General features: G+C 43.7%; 1 protein-coding gene across 1 annotated transcript in view; it reads right to left on the bottom strand.

Moving 5' to 3' along the window:
* LOC141080480 (uncharacterized) overlaps nt 1-9,554 on the bottom strand; it is a 150,350-nt gene that overhangs the window by 69,426 nt on the left and 71,370 nt on the right. The gene's annotated exons all lie outside the window — the stretch shown is intronic.

Below are 9,554 nucleotides of genomic sequence, written 5' to 3'. Positions count from 1 at the left end.
CTTTACACTGAAGCAAGCATGCAAGAAGTGTGATCTAAAGACTTGTCAAATAGATGCACTCAGATCTGCAAACCGTAAGGCCACGTTCACACAGTATTTCTAAGCCAAAACCAGGAGTGGGTGATAAATACATGTTTCTATTTGTTCCTCTCCTGGTTTTGGCTTGCAAATACTGAGGTAAAATACTGACCAACCACTGGTGTGAACGTGGCCTTAGAGACCTTGGCCATTTCTCCATGTGTTCTACTGAACAATGGAAAATATTCAGAAGTAATTCTCAGTAGGTTCATATCAATGTGTCTTTTTTGATTCTTCTGCATTTTTTTTTATTATTTACTTTTGATATGTTGTATATTTTTTTATCAAGTAAATATATCCCCTTATATGTGACCAACATGTGGTGTAAACCAAACACTAGGCTCCTGCCCGCCTAACATTAATGAAACCCCTAAATATACAACTTGGTAAAATATTAACACGACTGGCTGGGGACTGTTCCTGGTGTTGCACCTCATCCTAGTGAATGATATGAGCCATCATTTTCAAATAACTTTATTGAAATTTCAAAAATAACAGTAATATTTTGCAATAATGTTTAAGTGTAGAGGTTACAATTATACGTATGACAAAGGGAAAGGAAGGATAAGGGATTCGGAATGGGTTTTAAGTTGCTTTATTAAGACGTACAAGGGGCAAAACAGAAGGAGGGGAGGGAAGGGTAAATATAACAGTAATATTATATATAAAGAAAAAGTTGAGATACAAATCTAACTATATCTAATAGTGTCGTGTCTCTTCATTATGATTGGGATTGAACAAACCCCATAAAGAAGAGACATGACAATAACTAACAGTATTGTGCCTTTAGATGTTTTTAGGGGTTGAATAAACCCCTAATAGTAATAGGACAAGCATACATTCACCTGTTGTGAGTTCATTTTCCCCTTCATCACTGAGGTCTGGGGAACTCCCTATTCTGGTAAAGGAAGGTAATGAGCCTGATTATCAGGCACCTGAGTCTAATGAGGATGACTGGCTGAGTGGAGTCACTGACTGGATATAAGGCTGCCGACGCCCTTCTGCCCTGCGGGTGATTTCTCTGTGGACTTCTAGGACACCAGTCTGATTCCTGCTTCCCTAAAGCTAAGTTTCTGCTTTGCCTGTTTGCATTTATGTTTTGTGTTTGTTTTCCTTGCTTTTCTGGATTCTGCCATTCCCTGCTGGGATGAGCTGAATCTCCTTTTGCCGGTTGCTCTGTCTTCAGAATATTCCTGAGTACTGACATAGCTTTTTTGAAGCCTAGCGTCTTCAGGGCCTTTTTCACTGTCAGTCTGTTGGCTCTTATTTTCATAGGGTTTTTCACGGATTGCAGACAGCAGCCTTCCTGTCCTTTCCTATCTAGGTAGTTTTGGGCCCCGTCTTTGCTCAGTCTATCTTTCTGTCTGTGTTAGTGTTTTCATCTTGCTTCACTGTCATTATATGTTGGGGGCTGCCTATTGCTTTGGGGTCTGCTCTGGGGCAGTTTAGATTTCCCCTTTCTTTCTTTAGGCCTATTTAATTCTCCGGCTGTGATCGAGGGGTCTAGGGCATCGTAGGAACCCCCCACGGCTACTGTTACTTGTTGTGATAGGATCAGGGGTCTGCAATCCGATAGCTGCCAACCTCTCAGGTTTTCTGGACTTAGCTAGCATTTTTGTTCTTGCCTCCTACGGTGACTCAATCATAACAGAATCACCCGCCATACCGCAGATCCTAGGGTACTCAATAGCAGGAAAGAATTGTGTTTAAAAAAAAAAAAAAAAAAGAGTGTGTATATTCTTTCCTCTATATCTCTGAGGCCGTAGGGGGAATTTTTTTCTCTCTCAATGGAGATAAAGCAATTGTCTGATCGTGTGGAGCAGCTCGCTGCGGAAGTGCTGGGAATTTCCGCCTACCTTGCTCGTTCGCATGCTGTTGAACCAAAGATCCCTACACCTGATGTATTTTTTGGGGATCGATCTAAATTTTTGAGTTTCAAAAATAATTGTAAATTATTTTTTGCCTTGAAGCCTAACTCGTCAGGGAGCTCCGCGCAGCAGGTTAAAATTGTCATCTCTTTGCTGCGTGGCGATCCCTAGGATTGGGCGTTTTCTTTGAAACCAGATGATCCTATTCTGACTAATGTGAACGCATTCTTTCAAGCTTTGGGGTTGTTGTATGACGAACCTAATGCTATTGATCAGGCTGAAAAGACCTTGTTGGCATTTAACCAGGGTCGAGATTCTGCAGAGTTGTACTGTCAAAAGTTCCGAAAGTGGGCGGTCCTTACTACCTGGAATGATAATGCCTTGGCTGCTCTCTTTCGGAAGGGTTTGTCAGAAGCCGTAAAAGATACTATGGTGGGATTTCCTGTTCCCTCTGGTCTGGACGATTCTATGTCATTAGCCATTCAGGTTGATCGGCATTTACGTGAACGCAGGATTGCACGAGAGGTGTTGCCACCGGTTGAACTGACGTCTGAACCTATGCAATGTGATAGAGTTTTGTCTAAGGCGCAACGTCAGGAGTTCAGAAGGCGTAATAAGCTGTGTTTTTTCTGTAGAGATGCCTCGCATATTATTTCTGTTTGTCCTAAACGAGAGAAACGCTTTGCACACACGTTTTCTGTTGGTGGTGTTCAACCTAAGTTTCTTCTGGCAATTACTCTGATCTGCTCCCTGTCCACATTTTCCGCCAAGGCTTTTGTGGATTCGGGAGCAGCGCTAAACGTAATGGACTTGGATTTTGCTAAACGTTGTGGATTTCCGATGACACCTCTGCAGACGCCTATATCCCTTTGAGGGGGATTGATGCTACTCCTTTGGCTAAAAATAAACCTCAGTTTTGGACCCAGGTGGTTATGCGGGTCGCCCCAGACCATCAAGAAAATTGCAGATTTTTGGTGTTGCATGGTCTGCTTGATGCCGTTGTTCTGGGGTTTCCCTGGTTGCAAATTCATAATCCAGTTTTGGATTGGAAGTCTGTGTCTGTGGTGAGTTGGGGTTGTCGGTGTGCCTTTAGTGAGGCTCCGGTTTTTTCCACCTCTCCTCAGTCGCATGATGTTCCTGACTATTTGGCGGACTTTTATGATGTATTTAGTGAGAATGAGTCTGCGTCCTTGCCTCCTCATAGGAGTTATGACTGTGCAATTGAACTAAGCCCGGGGTGTAAATTTCCCAAGGGTCGGCTCTTCAATTTATCTGTACCCGAGCACGAGGCTATGCGGTCCTATATTAAGGAGGCGTTGGAGAAGGGTCATATTAGACCATCCTCTTCACCCTTAGGTGCTGGGGTTTTTTTTGTGGCCAAAAAGGATGGTTCTTTAAGGCCTTGTATTGATTATCGTGCCCTCAATAAAATTACTATTAAATATCAGTATCCGTTACCCCTGATTTCAGATCTATTCTCTAGAGTTAGAGGTGCTTGCTGGTTTACCAAGCTTGACCTCAGGGGGGCGTATAATCTTATCCGCATTAAGCAGGGGGATGAATGGAAGATGGCGTTTAATACTCCGGAGGGACATTTTGAGTACCTGGTGATGCCTTTTGGGCTCACTAATGCCCCTTCTGTCTTCCAGTGCTTCATGAACGATATTTTCCGAGACTTTGTCGATAAATTTTTGATTATCTATCTGGATGATATTTTGATCTTCTCCAAGGATTGGGATTCTCATGTGGAACATATTCGGACTGTGTTCCGGATCTTGAGGGAGAATTCCCTGTATGTCAAAGGATCGAAATGCCTTTTTGGAGTACAGAGGATTTCATTTTTGGGATTTATTTTGTCTCCGTCAACTATTGAAATGGACCCGGCCAAGGTACAAGCCATTTATGATTGGGTTCAGCCCACTTCTTTGAAGGCCCTCCAGAAGTTTTTGGGGTTTGCTAATTTTTATCGGAAATTTATAGCAAAATTTTCTAGTATTGCCAAGCCATTGACTGATCTGACTAAGAAGGGTGCTGATGTGTTGAATTGGTCTCCGGAGGCTGTTGCTTCTTTTCAGGAGCTGAAGCGAAGATTTACCTCCGCCCCGGTTTTGCGGCAACCGGATGTCTCACTCCCGTTCTAGGTAGAGGTGGATGCTTCTGAGATTGGTGCAGGAGCTGTTTTGTCCCAAAAGGATCCTGTAACATCTAAAATGAATCCCTGTGCTTTCTTTTCCCGAAAGTTCTCTCCATCTGAACGTAACTATGATGTGGGGAATCGGGAACTGTTGGCCATGAAATGGGCATTTGAGGAGTGGAGACATTGGTTGGAGGGAGTTAAATATCAAATTGTGGTCCTCACTGACCACAAGAATTTGATTTACCTAGAGTCGGCTAAACGCTTGAACCCTAGACAGGCTAGGTGGGCCTTGTTTTTTACACGTTTTGATTTTGTGGTCTCTTTTCTTCCTGGAACTAAGAATGTCAAGGCAGACGCCCTCTCTAGGAGTTTCTTTGCTGATTCTCCTGTGGTGACCAAGCCTGCTACCATCTTAGGCGAAGGGGTAGTTCTTTCTGCCATCTCGCCCGATTTGAGACTTGCTCTGCAAGAGTTCCAGGAGGACAAACCTGAGCGTTGTCCCAGTGGAAAGTTGTATGTTCCTGACCAGTGGAAGAAGAGAGTGATGTCTGAAGTTCATTGCTCTGCATTGGCTGGTCATCCCAGGTATTTTTGGTACTAGAGATCTGGTGAGTCGCTCTTTTTGGTGGCCCACCTTGTCTCATGATGTCAGGAATTTTATGCAGTCCTGTGGGACTTGCTCCCGGTCTAAATCTTGTTCTCGCTCTAGTGGGTTGTTGATGCCTTTGCCGGTCCCCAGGAGGCCATGGACCCATATTTCAATGGATTTCATCTCTGATATGCCGGTCTCTCAAAGAATGACTGTTATTTGGGTGATTTGTGATAGGTTCTCTAAGATGGTTCATCTTGTACCACTCCCTAAGTTGCCATCTTCCTCTGAGTTGGTGCCCCTGTTTTTGCAAAAGGTGGTTCGCTTGCACGGGATTCCTGAGAACATTGTATCTGACAGAGGAGTTCAGTTTGTGTCTAGATTTTGGAGGACTTTCTGTTCCAAGCTGGGAATTCAGTTGTCCTTCTCCTCTGCTTTTCACCCTCAGACCAATGGGCAGACAGAGAGAACAAACCAGACCTTGGAGTCGTATTTGAGATGTTTTATTTCCGCTGATCAGGATGATTGGGTTTCATTTTTGCCCTTGGCCGAATTTGCTTTAAATAATAGAGCTAGTTCTGCCACTTTGATGTCACCTTTTTTTTGTAACTTTGGGTTTCATCCTCGATTTTCTTCAGGGCAGGTGGAGCCTTCTGCCTGCCCAGGTGTTGACACTGTGGTGGAGAGAATGCACCAGATCTGGGACCAAGTGGTGGATAAGTTATCTCTCTCCCAGGAAAAGGCCCAGCGGTTTTCCAATCGACATAGGACCATTGGTCCCCAGTTTAAGATTGGTGATATGGTGTGGTTATCTTCAAAAAATATTGCTATGAAGGTGGCTTCTCCTAAGTTTAAGCCTAGATTTATTGGACCTTACAAGATTTTGGAGATTATTAATCCGGTCTCTTTTCGTTTGGCTCTTCCTGTCACATTTAAAATCCATAATGTGTTCCATAAGTCCTTGTTGAAGAGGTTTGTTGAACCAGTTGTTCCTGGGGTGGCACCTCCAGACCCTGTATTGGTTGAAGGTAACATGGAATATGAGGTAGAGAAAATACTGGATTCCCGTCTGGCTAGAAGGAGACTCCAGTATTTGGTTAAGTGGAAGGGTTATGGTCAGGAGGATAATTCCTGGGTCTCTGCCTCTGATATTCATGCCAAAAGATTAGTGCGTGCCTTTCATCGGGCTCACCCTGATCGCCCTGGTGGCGTGGTTGAGGGTTCGGTGACCCCTCCTCAAGGAGGAGGTACGGTTGTGAGTTCATTTTCCCCTTCGTCACTGAGGTCTGGGGAACTCCCTATTCTGGTAAAGGAAGGTAATGAGCCTGATTATCAGGCACCTGAGTCTAATGAGGATGACTGGCTGAGTGGAGTCACTGACTGGATATAAGGCTGCCGACGCCCTTCTGCCCTGCGGGTGATTTCTCTGTGGACTTCTAGGACACCAGTCTGATTCCTGCTTCCCTAAAGCTAAGTTTCTGCTTTGCCTGTTTGCATTTATGTTTTGTGTTTGTTTTCCTTGCTTTTCTGGATTCTGCCATTCCCTGCTGGGATGAGCTGAATCTCCTTTTGCCGGTTGCTCTGTCTTCAGAATATTCCTGAGTACTGACATAGCTTTTTTGAAGCCTAGCGTCTTCAGGGCCTTTTTCACTGTCAGTCTGTTGGCTCTTATTTTCATAGGGTTTTTCACGGATTGCAGACAGCAGCCTTCCTGTCCTTTCCTATCTAGGTAGTTTTGGGCCCCATCTTTGCTCAGTCTATCTTTCTGTCTGTGTTAGTGTTTTCATCTTGCTTCACCGTCATTATATGTTGGGGGCTGCCTATTGCTTTGGGGTCTGCTCTGGGGCAGTTTAGATTTCCCCTTTCTTTCTTTAGGCCTATTTAATTCTCCGGCTGTGATCGAGGGGTCTAGGGCATCGTAGGAACCCCCCACGGCTACTGTTAGTTGTTGTGATAGGATCAGGGGTCTGCAATCCGATAGCTGCCAACCTCTCTCGTTTTCTGGACTTAACTAGCATTTTTGTTCTTGCCTCCTACGGTGACTCATTCATAACATTCACCTGTAAAAAAAAAAGTTATTAATATTCCTATAAATAAAACCACTGATATACCAAAATGCTTATAAAGTACAAAGATGCCTCAAAATGATCTATATGTAGACTTGTCATAATTGGCCCGAGTACCCCGGTACCCATAGACCAAAACAGAGGAAAGTTCGGCTTCTTTCTCAAATTATTCTGGTAGAACATGAACCACAGACCATTAAAGTCACTATTATTAAGATAAATATTAATTGTAATCCAAATGATGAGAGACCAGTTCCGACAGACCAATTTAACGAGAACCCCTGGCAGTCTATAGAGTTCATGTATGATGGAGACGAAGATCCTGCGCAGATGGATGGAGAGCGTTGGAAGAAGATACATATGGGACCAATCCGGCCTTTCTAATAAAGTCGCTACCCTCCTCTGGAGTTTGAATATGAATTATCTTGGAGGCGTATTTCAGAAGTAGTGTGGACGATTGGGACCAATTGTATTGTATACCAGCACGGCGAAGTTCCACCGTTATTTGTCGAAAAGACCTACGTTTTGATATGGTAATCTTGGATAAGTCTTTAAAAAAAATTAAATTCTTATATGGTGAAGATAGGAAGATAGATTCAGTAGAGATTCTAAGAAGAGAGTTTCTCACCCATGTAGGGTAAAACGAGACGATGACATCGCTAGATAAATTAGACGGCAAGGAAGAAGGTCTTTGGATTCTATATACTTTTTCAATGGGGTTTTTTTCCTCAGTTCCAGGTATTAGGTGACGCACCATTGAGGAGATATATTCTTTTAGTCGTGATGAATTGATTGACTGCGGGATACCTCTAATTTTTACGTTGTTTTTCCTCTTTACGTCTTCATAGTTGGTCAAACAGCTTCTAAAAGAGGCAATATCTTTCTAAATGTTGTTTAAAGAATTCGAGACCTCACGAAGATCAAAAACTTCTTTGGAACACAAAATTTTCGAATTTTCAAGCATAGATTTCACATTTTGAAGGGGAATGTTGGAAATACTGTTGGATTTTTCTTCACTCTCTTTGATAATTTTAATAATATATCTTTAAAAAGTTGCTTAATTTGGCTTCCTGATGTCGGGGCCACAGTGAGAGGGAGATCCCCGCCGGCGGACCGCTGCTGAAAAGGACCCGCTTCCTGTAGTCTCCCGACGTCTGAGGCTGCACAGGTCTTCCATCTCTTCTCCTCCATTCTGCCCACCGATGTCTGGATCACTGTGGAGGGGGATTTCCCGCTGCTCGCCTGCTGCTTTGAAGACCCCATGTCTGAGAACTTCTTGGACCCCGGACTCCTCTCTGCATTGTCGGCCGATGTCCTCACCGCCGAAGGGGATCCTCCACCACCAGGCCCCCGCTGTGAAGAGGCCGCTGCCGAATTAAGTAAAGATCTGCGTTGTCCGCTCCCAGCATGATGGAGGCTTGGGCCCGACAAGTTGCCCAAGCTTCTTGGACCCGTCACATGGTCCCTCCTCACCGGAGCTGCTCTTCTTACTTCTCCTAGTAGACATGTTCTTTCAAGTCCGTGGCCCAGTTCTTCCAAGAAATAGTAATCTTCAGTTAGCTTAAAATAGGGAAAAGCAGGAGCTCCGAGAAACACGACCGCTCTGCTCCCCTGCAAGCCACGCCCCCATGAGCCATCATTGTCCTAGTTGCCAGATCAATATACAGCTGTTTATGGGAAAAATGAACATTTCTAATCCTTTTTAAGAATGATCTCCTTTTTTGTCTTTCATGCACTGATTTCTTCAGTGATGGCTCTGACTGCAGCCTGTACAACCCTCACAACACTGGTTCTTCCTGCATATACACTATTCTTACTCCATTCTGTCGGCCAAGAACACTTCGAGTGGATATGGAAACCAAAATGGCAGAGCATTGAGATAACGACTGCAGCCAGATGGATCCACCAGCATTAAAGGGAATCTGTCACCCCTTTTTTGAGATATCATATAATGATATCACTCCATTGTGTGTCATATAAGGATTCTCTTAGTACTTTTGCTTCCCCCTGACCCCGCACCTTTCATGCATAAATACCTTTTTTATATTGGTTCAGATGTATGTAAACTGCCATGGTCCGGTCCGCTGGGAGGGGCTTATTCAACTGCCCCCCCCTCCCTGCCTTGCTCTACACAAGAAGAAATGCATAGAGCAAGACAGGGAGGGGGAGCAGGTGAATAAGCCCCATCCGGCGGACCGGACAGCAGCAGTTTACATACATCTGAACTGATATAAAAAAGGTATTTATGCATGAAAGGTGCGGGAACAGGGGGAAGCAAAACTACTAAGAGAATCCTTACGTGACACACAATTGAGTGATATCATTATATGATATCTCAAAAAAGGGGTGACAGATTCCCTTTAACCCCTTCACCCCCAAGGGTGGTTTGCACGTTCATGACCGGGCCAATTTTTACAATTCTGACCACTGTACCTTTATGAGGTCATAACTCTGGAACACTTCTATGAATCCCGGTGATTCTGACATTGTTTTCTCGTGACATATTGTACTTCATGTTAGTGGTAAAGTTTCATTCAAATAACTTGCGCTTATTTGTGAAAAAAATGGAAATTTGGCAAAAATTTTGAAAATTTCGCAATTTTCCAACTTTGAATTTTTATGCCCTTAAATCACAGAGATACAGCACACAAAAAACTTGATAACTAACATTTCCCACATGTTTACTTTACATCAGCACAATTTTGGAACCAAAATGTTTTTTTGTTAGGAAGTTATAAGGGTTAAAAGTTGACCAGCGATTTCTCATTTTTACAACACCATTTTATTTTTAGGACCACATCACATTTGAAGCCACT

Source organism: Dendrobates tinctorius, unplaced genomic scaffold, assembly GCF_039654945.1.
Source record: "Dendrobates tinctorius isolate UK_male_01 unplaced genomic scaffold, ASM3965494v1 ptg000016l, whole genome shotgun sequence".
Lineage (NCBI taxonomy): Eukaryota > Metazoa > Chordata > Amphibia > Anura > Dendrobatidae > Dendrobates > Dendrobates tinctorius.
The sequence above is the reverse complement of the archived record's forward strand: the minus strand, read 5'-3'. Positions and strand labels throughout refer to the sequence as shown.